General features: G+C 50.4%; 1 protein-coding gene across 1 annotated transcript in view; it reads left to right on the top strand.

The window, feature by feature from the left end:
- The window catches only part of ZC3H3 (zinc finger CCCH-type containing 3), a 194,839-nt gene that overhangs the window by 67,006 nt on the left and 112,384 nt on the right, over positions 1-15,449 (top strand). The window lies entirely within an intron of this gene.

The following is a 15,449-nucleotide window of genomic DNA, read 5'->3' as shown; positions in this document are numbered from 1 at the left end:
CTCTCCTGTAGCCTCTTTAGGGACTGGTTCTATCTTGGACCCCTTTGTGCTATTGGGATTCGAGACGTTGCTGTGTACATAGAATCATGGAATCGTTATGGTTGGAAAACACCTTTAAGATCATCCAGTCCAGCCATGTGACCACTTATATTGAAATCAGTTGCTTTACTAATTAAAACATTCGGTACCTGTGCATATACTCGTAACACAAGTCTTTAGCTTTTCATTGAATTCACAATATTACGTGAAGCTTTGAAGAGTGGTGTAGGTCAGATAGAGCCTGGTGAGTGTCCTCTCCAGCACAGCCCAGGGCTGGTTCCTTCATCTGGACAGCACGGGTCTCTTCTGAGGATGATGGCTTTAAAATTGTGACTTCTCTTGCATCCAGAGCTGCCCTGGCCTTGTCTGCTGTGTGATTTCCGTATCGTTGCTTGGCGTTTGGTTTGTTGGTTGCCTACAGCAGTAGACGCCTGCATGCACATGCTTATGTCTTATCTCCATGGGGTTTTTTTAGGAGGATCCTGAAAAGCAGTGCAACAGCATCAGGTGGGCATGGCTTCTTCCTCCATTATGCCACTGCAGCTGGAGATGCTCAGTTTTCTGCTTCTCTCCATAAATACTGAGCTTTGACCCGCCGTTCAGCTGGAGCATGGCTCAACGGATCATCTGTCCCCACATGCCCTGGGAAGGAAGGGAGGGAATCCATATGGATAAACCCACGCCGAGCCGGCAGTCCTGCATGTCGAGGGTGCCTTGGGCTGCTGCCTTCCTCCAGGATCAGCGTTTGGTGATTTCTTTCCGACATAATTCCCTGAGCTGTCTACGTGAGCATTTCCATGAGAGGATGTGCTCCCGAAGCATGGTCCTGATGTTAGATGCTTGTCGGGGTGATCCAAGTACAGCTCGTGCTTGGAGACGGGCGAATCAGAGGAAGCCGGTTGGTTTTCCCAACCGGGAGTGTCCCGCAAGTGAAAAACTTCCAGAAGTTGCTTTGAAGGTAAAGAGCTGGGATAGAAAAGGCGCCTAAACGAAGGTGCACGCGTTCCTCTTCTTCCTTCCTATCCATTCTAGGCTTTGTAGAGCGATGGATAAAAGGGGGGAGGGAAGAAAAAACCCAACCAACCCACCCACAATAATCTATAGCAACTGTCACCCGGCAAACTACTCCCATTTCATACGGATAGGTTAGGTGTCAGCGCGCGATCGATGGCTCTCGTACCATAATTATAAAAACTAGCGGGTTGTGTTGCTTGAGTGAGTTTAAGAAGAGTAGGGTCTCAATCTTTCCTCTAATAGGGCTTTGACAGTCCGCAGCGCAGAGGCTTCGTCTTAGTCTGACAGTGTTGTCATTAAACACCAGGTAGCGTGGAACAACAGAGAACACGGGTTCGGAGCGCCAGGGAACACGCGGCTTTGACAGGAGTTATTTGTCATCGAGGAGCTGCCCAAACTCCTCAGCCTGCAATACGGACGGCTGCTTAAAGTGACTTATTGCCCCTGTCTGCGCCTGCAGTTGTGATTTGATAATCGGTAAATGTTTGTCAAAGATGAATTCCCTCCCTGATTCAGTGCTGTGCTGGAAAAGCAAATGAAAAGCGGGGAAAAACGTATTGAATGGATTAAAGACCGGGGGCAGGATGAGGATGACGGAAACAACAGGTTTCCCAGCCTAACTTGGCCTCCGTCCTTCGGGAAGGTAAAGCGGCAAGGCTGGGGATGGTGGTGCTTCGCTGGTGGGGTGGGATGGAGGCCTGATGTCAGCACGGGGACTGGGAGAGCTGCCCCCGTTACCAGGGTGGGTTTTTTGCAGGCTTCGAAGCTGCTGGAGCTGCAGGTGACAATTCCTGTGCTTGGTCTCATCGCAGACCAGTGGGGAGCAATGGTCATGTTCTCTTCTGCTTAAACACATTGCGGTGTCTCTGACTTTGGCTCTGTTCTCCTCCGCCGGTCACTGTCCTGGAGGTTTCAAGAGTAGTTTTTTGGTAAGGAGAGCAAAGTCTTGATTCTTTCTTTCCATCGACATGGTGCTCCTCAGGCCTTTTGGCAGGTATTTCCCTCGGCAAATGCGCGTGTACGTACTCAGTGGTTGCAACTTGAAGTTGAAACCTTAATGTTTCTTGTTCGGATGGACTTGGAGCCTGTCCATTGCCTGTTTTATACAGAAGTGTAAAGCGGAGAATTAAAAGGATCTTAATAAACCTGCTGCCTGCAAAGTTTTCCTATGTTCTTACAGAGTTCATACAAGTTTTTCTGCTGATGCCGGAGTCAGGTCGGGGTCTTCTTAAAGGTAAAGCCGGGAGGCCTTCAGTTTGATAAGTGGCTTTGAGCGTGGGGGGATACCTAACAGATTCAAATTGCTCCCTGTTAAATTAAAAAAAAAAAAATAAATTAAGTCAGTCCTAAAACAGGAATGCAAATGGATTTCCAGCCTGACACGTGCTCCGTGTCGTTTCCCGAGGCAGAGCCACCTCTCTCAGTGCCACGGCGAGGCGTTAACATGAGATCCGTGAACCCATTTGATTATAGCCGGGGTTTTTCTAGTGTCTGAAGTGCTGAAAACGATCAAGAGCAGGAAAAGTGGAGTGATTTATTAGACTCATAAAAATTCATACTTTGTTATTCCAGTCGTCTTCCATCTGCAGCTTGTTAGAACGAGAACCCCTGGCAGCTCCTGCCGTGAGGCCGGGGGGAGGAGGGCATTTATCAGCCTTCCTCCTGCCATCCCGCTCTCATTTAGAGAAATGGACCCGGCTCCTGGAAACACATTAATAATCATTCACTGAAGGAAGGGGAAAAAAAAAAAAAACCACCACCCTCTTTTGTTATAATAATAAGGGTTGTGTTTGAACAAGGTCCAATGCTCCGGAGATCCATTCAGGCTCTTCAACGTGGGCTGTAGCCGGGAAAAGCGTGTTTAGTGCATTAAGCGTGACCGCCTCTCGCCGGTGAGGTGGATAACGTGGTCTCTCCCCATCATTAGCAGGTTCATCAGCTCCCACGGCGTTGGGACAGGGCCACCCCGGGGCCTTTCAGGCAACGGGGATGGGGATGCAGTGAAGCCGGGTACTGGCGGATGGACCCTGGGATGGGTTCGACCAACCTACCAGCTGCTTAGAGTGGGAGGGTGGTTTTGGGACCCACTTAGGTTACTGGGAGGTGGGTGATAGGTGATGTGTCCTCCTGTTCCCAGCAGAACCTTGTTGGAGTCCGTCCGTCTCTGCCTCTCTTTCTGTTTTGTGAAAGGAGAGAATAAACCTTGATGTTTGCCAGGGTTTTTCTTGCAGTTTAAATATTGAAATTAAAATTGTAGAGCTCTGTTCTGCCCATTATTCCTTGTGGTTTCCCAAATCGCCTGCCTTCAGGTGCTGGTGTTGTTCTGAAAAATGCAGAGTTGGGAGCCACTTGGGACCACACAAGTAGCCATCGTGGGGAATATATTTTATTACTTGCTGTCTGACAGTTGCTGTAGCTGTCACCTATTTGCCATGACTGATGCAGTGTTTGCAAATCTGGCTGCGGCCAAAATTCGTTTGAAAATCACTGAGCATCCCAAGGAGCCAGGAAGCCGTGGAAGAAGTGATCGGTGGGTCCGGAAGCATGGCCGGACTCTGGAAAGTGATTTCCATCTCGCCACGCTTAACTCAGGCTTCAGCGTGATAATGGTCCTCGTGGAGCTGCCATTATCTTTCCGGAATGGAGATGCCACGGCACATGGCCTTGTCCCAGTCCTGCCCCGCTGTAGTTCAACTGGAAAAGTTAATCCTTACTACCCTGAGAGCAACTGGATGGTTTCCTGCCGGCTGGAGGAAGGGGAGCGCAGCCGGTGATGTATAACGTGCTGACGATCGGTGTGTAATGGACTACCAATCATCGGTAAAGATCTACGTGTATTAAATCAGTGTTAGCCTTCCCAGGACTGGGAGACATACATCATGAATCTTCAGCACTACGTGCAAGATTTAAATGCCTAATTTAGTATGATAAAAAATAAAATCAAATTTCCCCAGCCCGTGTGGTCCAGGGGAATGGTACGCACGGAGCCGCGAGCAGAAAGGTTCTGGCTTGTTGGGATTTTGTGGCGTTGCTGGTTTGGCTGGCGGGAGGGCTCGTGGTGGCTCCTAAAAACAGCGCTGAGGATTCAGTCCGTGCCGCTCTGCTTTGCCAGTCCTCACAGCGAAGCGCTCTGAACCATTCCCAAAAAATCTGGATGAAGAGCTCCTAACTGAAGTTGATTTTCGGGAAGTGGTGTTGCTTGCTCTGCGCCTTGCAGCTGGGAAAATGAGGTTTTTCTCTGGTTTGTGTAAACTTCGTAATGAATACCTTTGATTGAGCAGTGCGGCCTTTCTCAGGAAGATGGACATGGTTGTGACCATGACTTGAGAAGGAAGAAACAGTCAGTCTGATGAATAGGGAGATTAAAGTTGTCCTAATATGAAAATAAGCTTTTTGTGAAAGCTTGGTAAGATTTGGTTGTTTCTATTTGCCATCTCCAAAGCAAGAGGACATAGGTTTGTGTCCTGAGACCTTGAGCTTGTCTTGGATGACAGGATGGGAGTGAGACCTCGTTGGGTCTAAGCTGGAACGTAACTTTTAATAAGTTCTCCTTTAACCACATGCAGTGGTATTTCCATGTCGAAATGTTTCTTTTCTGGAAGCAAGTTTCCTCGAGGCTTCCCCTAGACTTCTCAGGTGCTGATTTACTTTGCCTTGCTGAGTTTTTGATAATCATCAAACCATAGAATGGGTTGGGTTGGAAGGGACCTTCAAAAATCTTCCAGTCCAACTGCCTGCCATGGGCAGGGACACCTCCCACCAGCCCAGGTTGCTCAGAGCCCCGTCCAACCTGGCCTTGAACACCTCCAGGAATGGGGCAGCCACAGCTTCTTTGGGCAACCTGCGGCAGCGGCTCACCACCTTCACAGGCAATAATTTCTTCCTCATACCTCATCGAAATCTCCCCTCTTTCAGTGTCAAACCGTTCCCCCTCGTCCCATGGCTCCCCTCCCTGATGCAGAGTCCCTCCCCAGCTCTCCTGGAGCCCCTTTAGGCACTGGAAGGGGCTCTGAGGTCTCTGCGGAGCCTTCTCTTGTCCAGGCTGAACCCCCCCAACTCTCCCAGCCTGTCCTCCCAGCAGAGGGGCTCCAGCCCTCCCAGCATCTCGGTGGCCTCCTCTGGCCCCGCTCCAGCAGGTCCATGTCTCTCCTGTGCTGAGGCCCCCGAGCTGGAGGCAGCACTGCAGGGGGGGCTCCCCAGAGCAGAGCGCAGCAGAGGGGCACAATCCCCCCTCGCCCTGCTGGTGGCATCACTTGATGTTTCCCTTGAAGCTGGGCAATGCTTTCCCCATTGCTCGCACTCCATATTTCCAGCAAACAAAAGTCTTGGGTTGGTTTTTTTTTTGCTTAAAACCAGGAATTTCAGGTGCGTACCCAGAAACATGCGATTCATTGGAACAGCATATGAGGATTTTAATACTTTGCCTGCTAAAATGGGTATTTCCTCACAGTTGATCTCTAGTAAGTGCCACGGCACCAACGCGCTGTCGTGCCTGATGGGTTACGTTAACTTCATCTTTGCCTGCGGTCCGTACAGCGGAAAGGAATTAGCAAAGCAGATTTGGTATTAATTCCCCAAATGTTCTCAGCTGAAAGCGGCTGCCGTGCTAAGCAAATATTGCGCCGGGTTTGGAGACCGCTAAAACGTTTCAGCTGCAGAGCCCGCGCTTCTGTTGTCCTCTGTGAATATTACAGCCTGAACAGCAGTCTTGCTTGGGGTCACAGGTAAAGCACTTTTGATCAATTGGATTTATTTCCTATTAAGCAGCAGTTCATGATCATAAACCATCGTTTACATTCTGGCATAAATAGCCGTCGCTCTTGAAAGAGCTCAGAACTGAATGAGTGTGAAAATTAAATTCCCCTCTTAAACCGAGGGATGGTCCTTTTGGAAGCTGATTCCAGTAGCAATATAATTAACCTCTTGCTGTGCCATTCTGTGTGAACATATTGAACACGCTCTGTGATAATCATCCCGTAATACTGGTGTCTGCTTTCACACTAAATTCGTAACAGTATTACAGTAATCCCAAATCCTTTTGTTAACTCTAGGGACTTGGCCAAGTTGGTAGCCAGAACAAAAGGCATCGCGGCCGCGCGGCTCAGGGCTGATGTTTTGCAGGTGCTTCTGGTGTAATGGGAAACACCAAAATTATTTGCTTTTTTGGGTGTAGGAGCCGTGAGGAAACTTTAGTCAGGTCCACCCACAGGTTTGTATTCTCGTTTCAAGGTCATTTGATACCTGATCCGTTAATATGACTCTTGAAAGGTCCATACAGGAATTGAAGAGGTCTGCAACCTCTTCTGGAACTGCACAGGGTTTTTTTGTTTAAGGCCATTGGAGGCAGAGCTTTGCTGGCTTTTCGTGACTCTTCAGTTTTAACTGCTGGGACCCTTCCTTTTTCTTTTCACATGGCCTTGGGCAACCTGGTCTAGTGGGAGGTGTCCCTGTCTATGGCATGGGGGTTGGAACTCGATGATCTTCAAGGTCCTTTCCAACCTAAACCATTCTATGATTCAGCGTAATTGCTATTATATGGTCTTTGCTCCCGTGTCCGGGCCTCAAACCCAGCTGCTGCCCCCTTGCTTTAGCCCATCTTCTCTCTGTCTCTCTCATTTTTTTTTCCTCAGTTTGCTGCGTTCTTCCCATCCGCAGTATTTCTCACCCAGGGAACCACGTGGTGTTGGGGATGGGGGTATCCCCAGGAACTTTGGGTGTTGGGGTTGTGCACCCAACGGCGAGCAGAAGTCTCTCCAAGAAAGCAACGTTTGGCAAAGGACGATGAGTGTTTCTTTACATCCCTCTGTCCATACCAGGGTAGTTCACCCTCCTAGTTTCAGGAAGGATGCCGTGGACTATTTTAGTCCATGACTATTGCATGACTATTTTATCGGCACCTGGCATCAGCGTTATTTTTTGTGATGCTCCTAGTGCATCCTCGGCGGCCCCGTATGTGACGGCCGCAGCGTGGGACCGGCAGATTGTGCAAGCACAGCATGGTCTGCAGTGTCTGGATCAGCACGTTACACTTCAAGGGCTGTTTGCAAAATCCCTATTACTGTGCACAGGTCCAATATTGGAACAAGGTGAAGCTGCTGCCCGGCTTAACAAAAGAAAAACCTGGAGAAGAGAAGACTCCAGGGAGACTTGAGAGCCCTTTCCGGTGCGCAGAGGGGCTCCGGGAAAGCTGGGGAAGGGACTCTTGATCAGGGAAGGGAGCAATGGGAAGAGGGGGAATGGTTTTATACTGAAAGAGCGGAGATTTAGATGAGAACTTAAGAAGAAATTCTTGACTGTGATGGTGGTGAACCCCTGGTGCAGGTTGCCCCGAAAAGCTGTGGCTGCCCCATCCCTGGAGGTGTTGAAGGCCAGGTTGGACGGGGCTCTGAGCAACCTGGTCTAGTGGAAGATGTCCCTGCCCATGGCAGAGGGTTGGACTAGATGGTTTTTAAGGTCCCTACCAACCCATTCTGTGATTCTATGAGTGCAAGGTGCTCCTTGCGTGGGTGTGAGACCTGTGGACAGACCTCTGCCTATAGCTGAAATACATGGGAAATGGAAACGTGCAGCTAAAGTTATCAAGGACTATTAGGAGAAAAGGAAATTTTACAACCATGACGGAGGCAGGAAACTTCTCAAGCATGCAAGGAGCTGGTTGCAGCAGTCTGGCCCCAAAACTGTCGAAGGGCATGTAAACCGGAGGCACATGCAGCGCTACCAAAAAGCAGTTTAACAAGAGCGTGCCAGGGAAGAGAGAAATTCTCTCATCCATATTGCAAGCCAAGGACTCGCCAAGGTTGTCACTGCCCCACTGAGCCCAGTGCCCTCCCTCCACGTCCCCACAAGGTGTTTTGTAGAGCTGAAAAAAACCTCAGGAACTTGCCATGCCATCAAGAACGGCCTCAGAAGGGATCTCAAGCAGCTTCCCTGGATACGCTGGGCAAGGAACTAATTTAATCGAGCTGGCTGCCGGGAGCAGAGCAGCCACACAGATAGACCTCAGATACTGGAGCTGTGATATCCACCAAACCACTGCTTCTCGGCATGACAGCACGTGAAGACAAAGAGAAAAAACAGGGAAAATCCAAAGCATCACCTTTGTCCTTTCATCACCACCACGGTGAGCCTGCACCAGCATGAGAGGGCAAATTTGGTGTCAGAAGAGGGGTTTGCAGCCAGGAGCAACCTCACCAGCAAAAGCCCCGTGGGAAGCTCGGATGGCGAGGGTGCACCCCCTCCCCTCCTGCTGCAACAGCTTTATGCACCTGGAGAAGAGAAGTGGATGACGGGGTTTTGGGGTCACAGAATCACAGAATCAGAGAATCACAGAATCCCAGAATGGTCAGGGTTGGAAGGGACCTCTGGAGATCATCTAGTCCAACCCCCCCACCAGAGCAGGGTCACCTACAACAGGTTGCACAGGACAGCGTCCAGGCGGGTTTTGAATGTCTCCAGAGTGGGAGACTCCACCACCTCTCTGGGCAGCCTGTTCCAGTGCTCCACTACCCTCAAAGTAAAGAAGTTCCTTCTCATGTTAAGATGGAACTTCCTATGTTCAAGTTTATGCCCATTACCCCTCGTCCTATCACTGGGCGCCACTGAAAAAAGACTACTCCCATCCCCCTGGCATCCTCCCATTAAGTATTTGTAAGTATTAATAAGATCCCCCCTCAATCTTCTTTTCTCTAGACTAAAGAGACCCAAGTCCCTAAGCCTTTCTCCATAGGAGAGATGTTCCAATCCCCTAATCATCTTCGTTGCCCTGTGCTGGACCCTCTCCAGCAGTTCCCTGTCCTTCTTGAACTGGGGAGCCCAGAACTGGATGCAGTACTCCAGATGCGGTTCGTCCCATCGCTCCCCTCCCTGATCCAGAGTCCCTCCCCAGCTCTCCTGGAGCCCCTTTAGGCACTGGAAGGGGCTCTGAGGTCTCCCCTTTTTCGCCTTCTTTGTCCAGGCTGAACCCCCCCAACTCTCCCAGCCTGTCCTCCCAGCAGAGGGGCTCCAGCCCTCGCAGCATCTTGGTGGCCTCCTCTGGACCCGCTCCACCATGTCCATGTCTCTCCTGTGCTGAGGCCCCCGAGCTGTGGCAGAATCCCCTCCTTCATCCCGCTGACCACACTTATCGTTGTAGGTCCGTTCCAACAGGAACTCTTCTTGCTCCTTCTTCTTCCTCCTTCTTCCTTATCAATACAGCGGGATAATCCCCTCTCTTGACCGGTTGGTTATACTGTGTTTGATGCCGCCCAGAATGCGGTTTGCCCTCGTGGCTGCTGGGGCACACGACTGACTCTCATTAAGGCTGCTGTCAGCCAGCACCCCCAGATCCCTTTCTTCAGGGACTTTCTCCAACCACTCCTCTCCCAATCTGTGCTTGTGTCCAGTGTTACTCTGTCCCAGGTGCAGAATCCAACATTTTTGTTACATTTCATGCCATTGATGGTTACCCAACGCTCCAGTCTATCTAGAACCCTCTGCGAAGCCTCTTTGCCCTTGAGAGAGTCAACAGCTCCTTCCAGTTCTTCACCCAGGACACCGTGAACCCACTCCTCTCACAGTTGGCCAACTTGTCCAGAAGGATGCTATGAAAGACAGTATCAAAAACCTCACTAAAATCCAGAAAAACTACATCCCCCACCTTCCCTTCCTCCACGAGGTGGGTGACCTTATCGTAGAAGGTTATCAAATTGGGACACGGTCTTGCTGGGGCTTTGCAGAAAGGAGAGAGGTTTGGCTCCGTACCGTCCCGGAGCATCACCCCATGCGGGTGATTTTCCTGCTGCTGCAGCGCGGTTTTGCTTTGAGTAGCAGCAGGTGAACGGCAGCTTCGTTTTGGGAGCTGGGGAAGAGATAAAGGTGGTTTTTGCTGATTCTTTACTTCCAGGCCTGGAGTAAATCCCGCGGTGAAGGATGTTTGTGGGATTCATCTTCATGTTTGCTTTCAGATTAGCCTTCGGCAGAGATTTTCAGTTCTTTTTTGGAGCTGCTTTTGGTTTCGAGTGCATGTTTTTTAAATCTTTCCTACCATCAGAGCCTGTATTAGGAGTTACGGGGTGCTGGTGGCATCCTTTGCACATGGACTAATCGTCCTTAGCCCTTTATTTTTCTTCCTAATGGCTGTCTTTGAAAAAGCAATTCAGTTTTAACGGAAAGTTTTTGGCCTCTGCTTTGCTTTATTCTTAGTGGACTCATCAAGAATGAGTTAATAGGGCCCCTTAGGGTGGCCTCACTGCATTGCTTCACATCCCTGAGGTTTCCTCTGGAGCTGGGGACAATACCGGCACCGGATCAAAGGTACAGCTTCTGCTCCCCGATTTGCATTTGTGTCCGCTCTCATCTCACTTCCAAGCTCTGGAAGATCAATGTACCTGTCACTCACTGCTTCTCTGGCTTGCCTCGCAGGGGAATTTAACCGCAGCTCGGCACCCAGCTGCCGGTGTGCGGCGTGCCCCGGTGGATGCTCACACACAGGGACACGCTCATGGTGATTGGTGATGGAGATGAGGAGACCTGGTCGAGTTTCGGGTCACGTCATGGTCCGCAGCACTGATTACTTTAATATTTTTTTTTCTAATTCCTGTGCTCATATGGGAAGCTTTCTCTGTCCCACATCCTTTTCCAAAAGCAGCAATAATCTCATGAATTTGGGAATCTCTGCTCCTGAAATTAGCCTTGCTTATTGAAATTTCTTTTTCCCAGCAGTGGGTGGACAGGATTTACTCCCCCAATATCGCAGTTTCCCTAAACCACCCCGAGCAGCAGCATCATCTTCCTCTTGCTGGGTGGGACTCGCACGCTTCCTCGTTAGGGCTTGGCTGGCTGACGATGCTGGCCCATCCCTGGAGAACTGCTGTAACGGCACAGTCACGCAGAAAGAAATGGCTGAGGGTGCAGCATTCCTCACTGCCTATGGGCCAGCCTGAGACTCTTGGACCTGATTTGATTGAGAAACTGGGAAATTTAGCTAATATCAGCCTCCCCTCTGCTCATTTTTTTGGCAGAATTGGAGGATTCAGATTTAATGATTGTTGATTGGGAGTAAATATCAGCAGGTCGATGTCTTCCCTCCCTGTTTTTCTTACCATGGGGGTAAATACATGTTTTTACAAAAGGTTTTACTTTTTTTGTTGAAACTTCCTTGAAGGTGATCTTAATTCTCCACTTGGAATTGGAGTTGGAAAAAAGCGATCACTTTCAAATGTTAAAACTTCCTTCTTTTGGGGGAGACGCAGAATAGAAAAGAAGAGGCAATTTGCAATGGTTGGAGAATATAAAACTTTTAGGTGCGGCGGTGCTTGGATGTTTTAAGGATGCCAGAAAGTGAGTGAAACCTTCTGTCATTTCTGGCTCTCCCGCAGACGTCTCAGGAGCCAGCCCTGGTTTTGCCCTCCCTGGCTCAGCTTCTCCAGGGGTCGGTTCCCGGTGCCTCTCATAGCAAAACAAGAGCAGAAATAAGGATCCTCTTAACCGTCTTTTCCTCCCCCTCTGCTCTGCCCTGGTGAGGCCACAGCTGGAGAACTGTGTCCAGTGCTGGGCTCCCCAGGTCAAGAAAGACAGGGAACTGCTGGAGAGGGTCCAGAGGAGGCTAGGAAGACTCTCAGGGCACTGGAGCATCTCTCGGATGAGGACAGGCTGAGAGCCCCTGGGCTGTTCAGCCTGGAGAACAGAAGGCTGAGAGGGGATCTCCTCAATGCTTATCATAGAACCATAGAATGATTTAGGTTGGAAGAGAACTTGAAGATCATCCAGTTCCAACTCCCCTGATGTGGGCAGGGGCACCTCCCACCAGCCCAGGTTGCTCCAAGCCCCATCCAGCCTGGCCTTGAACACCTCCAGGGATGGGGCAGCCACAGCTTCTCTGGGCAACCTGTTCCAGTGTCTCACCACCCTCAGAGTGAAAATTTTTTTCCTAATATCTCACCTAAATCTCCCCTCTTCCAGTTCGAAGCCATTCCCCCTCGTCCTATCACTACATGCCCTTGTAAAAAGTCCTTCCCCAGCTCTCCTGTAGGCCCCCTTTAGGGACTGGAAGGCCACAATAAGGTCTCCCCGGAGCCTTCTCTTCCCCAGGCTGAACAGCCCCAACTCTCTCAGCCTCTCCTCACAGGAGAGGTGCTCCAGCCCTCACAGCATCTTCGTGGCCCTATATCAGTATCTATCAATAGATAATATATCAATATGTCGATATCTAAAGGGCGGGTGGCAAGAGGATGGGGCCAGAGTCTTTTCAGTGGTGTTCAGCGACAGGACAAGGGGCAACGGACACAAACTGGAACACGGAAAATTCCATCTCAACATGAGGAAAAACTTCTTTCCTGTGAGGGTGGCAGAGCACTGACACCGGCTGCCCAGCGAGGCGGGGGAGTCTCCTTCTCTGGAGAGGTTCCAAACCCACCTGGATGTGTTCCTGTGCAACTGCTGTAGGTGACCCTGCTCTAGCAGGGGGTTGGATTTGATGATCTCTGAAGGTCCCTTCCTACCCTGACCATTCTGTGATTCTCTATTTCATTCATCCCCTTCCCTTAAGGGATGCATGCGCTGGTGGTTCCCAGATCCTGTCTGCTCGGGGCGCCGTGGCAAGAAGTTTTGACCACAAATTGCCCATCTCAAGGTCAACGCTGGAGTTTGTACCGGGATTTTTTCGGTGGGCATGGTCGATGCGAGCGGTGCCCGGGGGATGCACGGCTCCGAAGAAAGCACCAACCTCAGCAGCGCGCGGCCCGTTGCGCTGGGTGCGGGCTGCGAGCCCCGGCTGATAAATGATGCTCATATCCCATTCAAATATGATGCAAGCAGTTTTTTTGTAGTTTGTCTTCCATTGCGGTAGTAAAGTTTTTAATTAGGAAAGCTAATGAGATCGATTAGTCATTAGAACTGACCTCTGGATCTCTGCGAGGAGTGTGCATGTGTGCGCTGGGCTGATAACGGGGGACGCTGGGGTATTGTTTGTAATAAAAGCGTAAAGTGTTTGATTTGAGTGAAATGTGCCACGGGGAATACATCATGCGGAGAAAAAAAATTACAACCCTGGGAGCCTGTAATGAAGGGAATTAAACCAACATCCTATCTAAATAACATGATTATCTACACAAAACCCCTCAGCTAGCAAGTAATAATAGAAAACTGAGCTCTTCGGAGAGTCTCTTTCAGGAGGTGGTTAATGCTGGAGCCGTGCACGCAGGCACTTTCAGAAGAGCTGCTCCGGCATGAATACACCATCCAATTACCGCCGGGGAATAGAGTTTACCAGGTGCCAGTCTGCCTGTGTGAGGAGGAGAGGGGGGGGGACGCCTGCAAACCGCAACAATTTGGGACTTCTATTCCTCGTGCAAGCGTGAACAGGGGGGGGAACGATGTCAGGCGGGAGTTTGATGAGGTTCTGTGTTGATTAGTGGCAGCTAGAGCTTGCGCAGGGGTAAAAAAATAAGTTAATAATGTATTCAACAAATTCCCAGCTTAATATAAGGTCGGAGTGGCGGAGGGAAGGGGTCAACTCGTGGTGGTGCCGTTGTGGGAGGATGTGCGGTTGCGGCTCTCATTCCTTCCCTGGTGCGGAAGAGCTGGTTTGGGTACGTGGTTGATGCCATCTCCGTGAGAGGCTGGCTGTGTCCATGCCTCCTGGGGTACAAGGAGGTCTTGTAGTTGGCCGGAGGGTTGGCCAGTCCTCATGGTAACTGGGATTTCATTGCATTTGTGCAGTGTTCTACAGGGGTCTTCATGTCTGTCCTTTGTTGTTCCCATCTGGCACTCCTAAATACAGTTCTCGGAAGCAAAACGCTCCAACTTTGGTGGTATTGGCGAGCAATAATAATTATAATTTGAGCTAAACCTTGCAAAGAGCTTTAAAAACCCATGTGATGGTACAGACCTGAAGAATTTAGTCTGATCCAAAAAGTCCCAGGATGGGGAAACAGCGATGAAAACCCATTGGCTTTCCGTCTTTTCGCTCTCTTTTTGCCTCATCTCTAAAACAAGGGGTGTCTGCAATTCCTCTGGTCATTGAATCATAGAATAGTTTGGGTTGGAAGGAACAATTAAAGGCCATCTAGTCCAACCCCTGTGCCATGAGCAGGGACATCTTCTACAAACCAGGTTGCTCCAAGCCCCGTCCAACCTGGCCTTGAACACCTCCAGGGATGGGGCAGCCTCTTTCAGTGTCAAACCGTTCCCCCTCGTCCCATGGCTCCCCTCCCTGATGCAGAGTCCCTCCCCAGCTCTCCTGGAGCCCCTTTAGGCACTGGAAGGGGCTCTGAGGTCTGCGCGGAGCCTTCTTTTCCCCAGGCTGACCCCCCCCAACTCTCCCAGCCTGTCCTCCCAGCAGAGGGGCTCCAGCCCTCGCAGCATCTTGGTGGCCTCCTCTGGCCCCGCTCCAGCAGGTCCATGTCTCTCCTGTGCTGAGGCCCCCGAGCTGGAGGCAGCACTGCAGGGGGGTCTCCCCAGAGCAGAGCGCAGCAGAGGGGCACAATCCCCTCCCTCGCCCTGCTGGCCACGCTGCTGGGGATGCAGCCCGGGATGCCGGGGGCTTTCTGGGCTGCCAGCGCACATTACCAGCTCATGTCCAGTTCTTCACCCACCAATATCCCAAAATTCTTCTCTGCAGGGCTGTTCTCCATCATTTCGTCCCCCAGAAGGTACTCATACTGGGGATTGCCCTCACCTGAGGACTTTGCCCTCATTGAATGTCATGAGGTTCACATGGCGTCAGAAGACATCAGGGTTTATTTGAATTTCTTTTATTCTAATTTTTATTCCGAATCACCAGAAGCTCTTTAAGTTACCGGAGTTAACTTCCCGGCTTTTTGTTTGTTCAACATTGACCGGTTGACTTAATGCACCCTTCCTTGGCGCCCACTTTGGATCACTGCTGGTTTGATAGACGCTCGCTGGTTAACAGCAACGTGCTGGTCTTGAAAGCGTCGTTAAAAGTCGGCTGCTTTCTGCGACGCCGCAGAAAATAATTTGCATGCAGGCATTATTTTTTAGGCATTAATTAAGCAGGGGTCCCGCATAGGAGTCGGAGGGATGTAAAAAAGTCTTGCTTAAAATAACACTTTGTGGTGAGGATCTGGCTTCATGCACGCTGCCAACAGGGGTCGGAGGTCCCATACGCTGCGGCGTGCACAAGCGTGATGCTGGGTTAGAGCTGGTTTGGCTATTTACACCAAAAGCCTTCCAAATTTCATTGCAGCCATAGAAAAGAGATTATTTGCGTGGTGTCGTGAGCGTGTTCGGGGTGGTGTTGAAGGCTGTGAACCCCTCCGTACGGTCCTTGCTCAGTGATCATTTATCTTACAGTGTAGTATTGCGGAGCGTTGCCATCGTCATCTTTATGCTGAAAAATCCCAGTGATTAATCCGTTGTGGCAGATCCTGCTTTCCTCCTCCCCGTTCCCCCCCCCC

Source organism: Charadrius vociferus, unplaced genomic scaffold (genome assembly GCF_000708025.1).
Source record: "Charadrius vociferus isolate BGI_N301 unplaced genomic scaffold, ASM70802v2 scaffold393, whole genome shotgun sequence".
NCBI classification, from domain to species: Eukaryota; Metazoa; Chordata; class Aves; order Charadriiformes; family Charadriidae; genus Charadrius; species Charadrius vociferus.
This window is presented reverse-complemented; position numbering and strand designations above follow the sequence as displayed.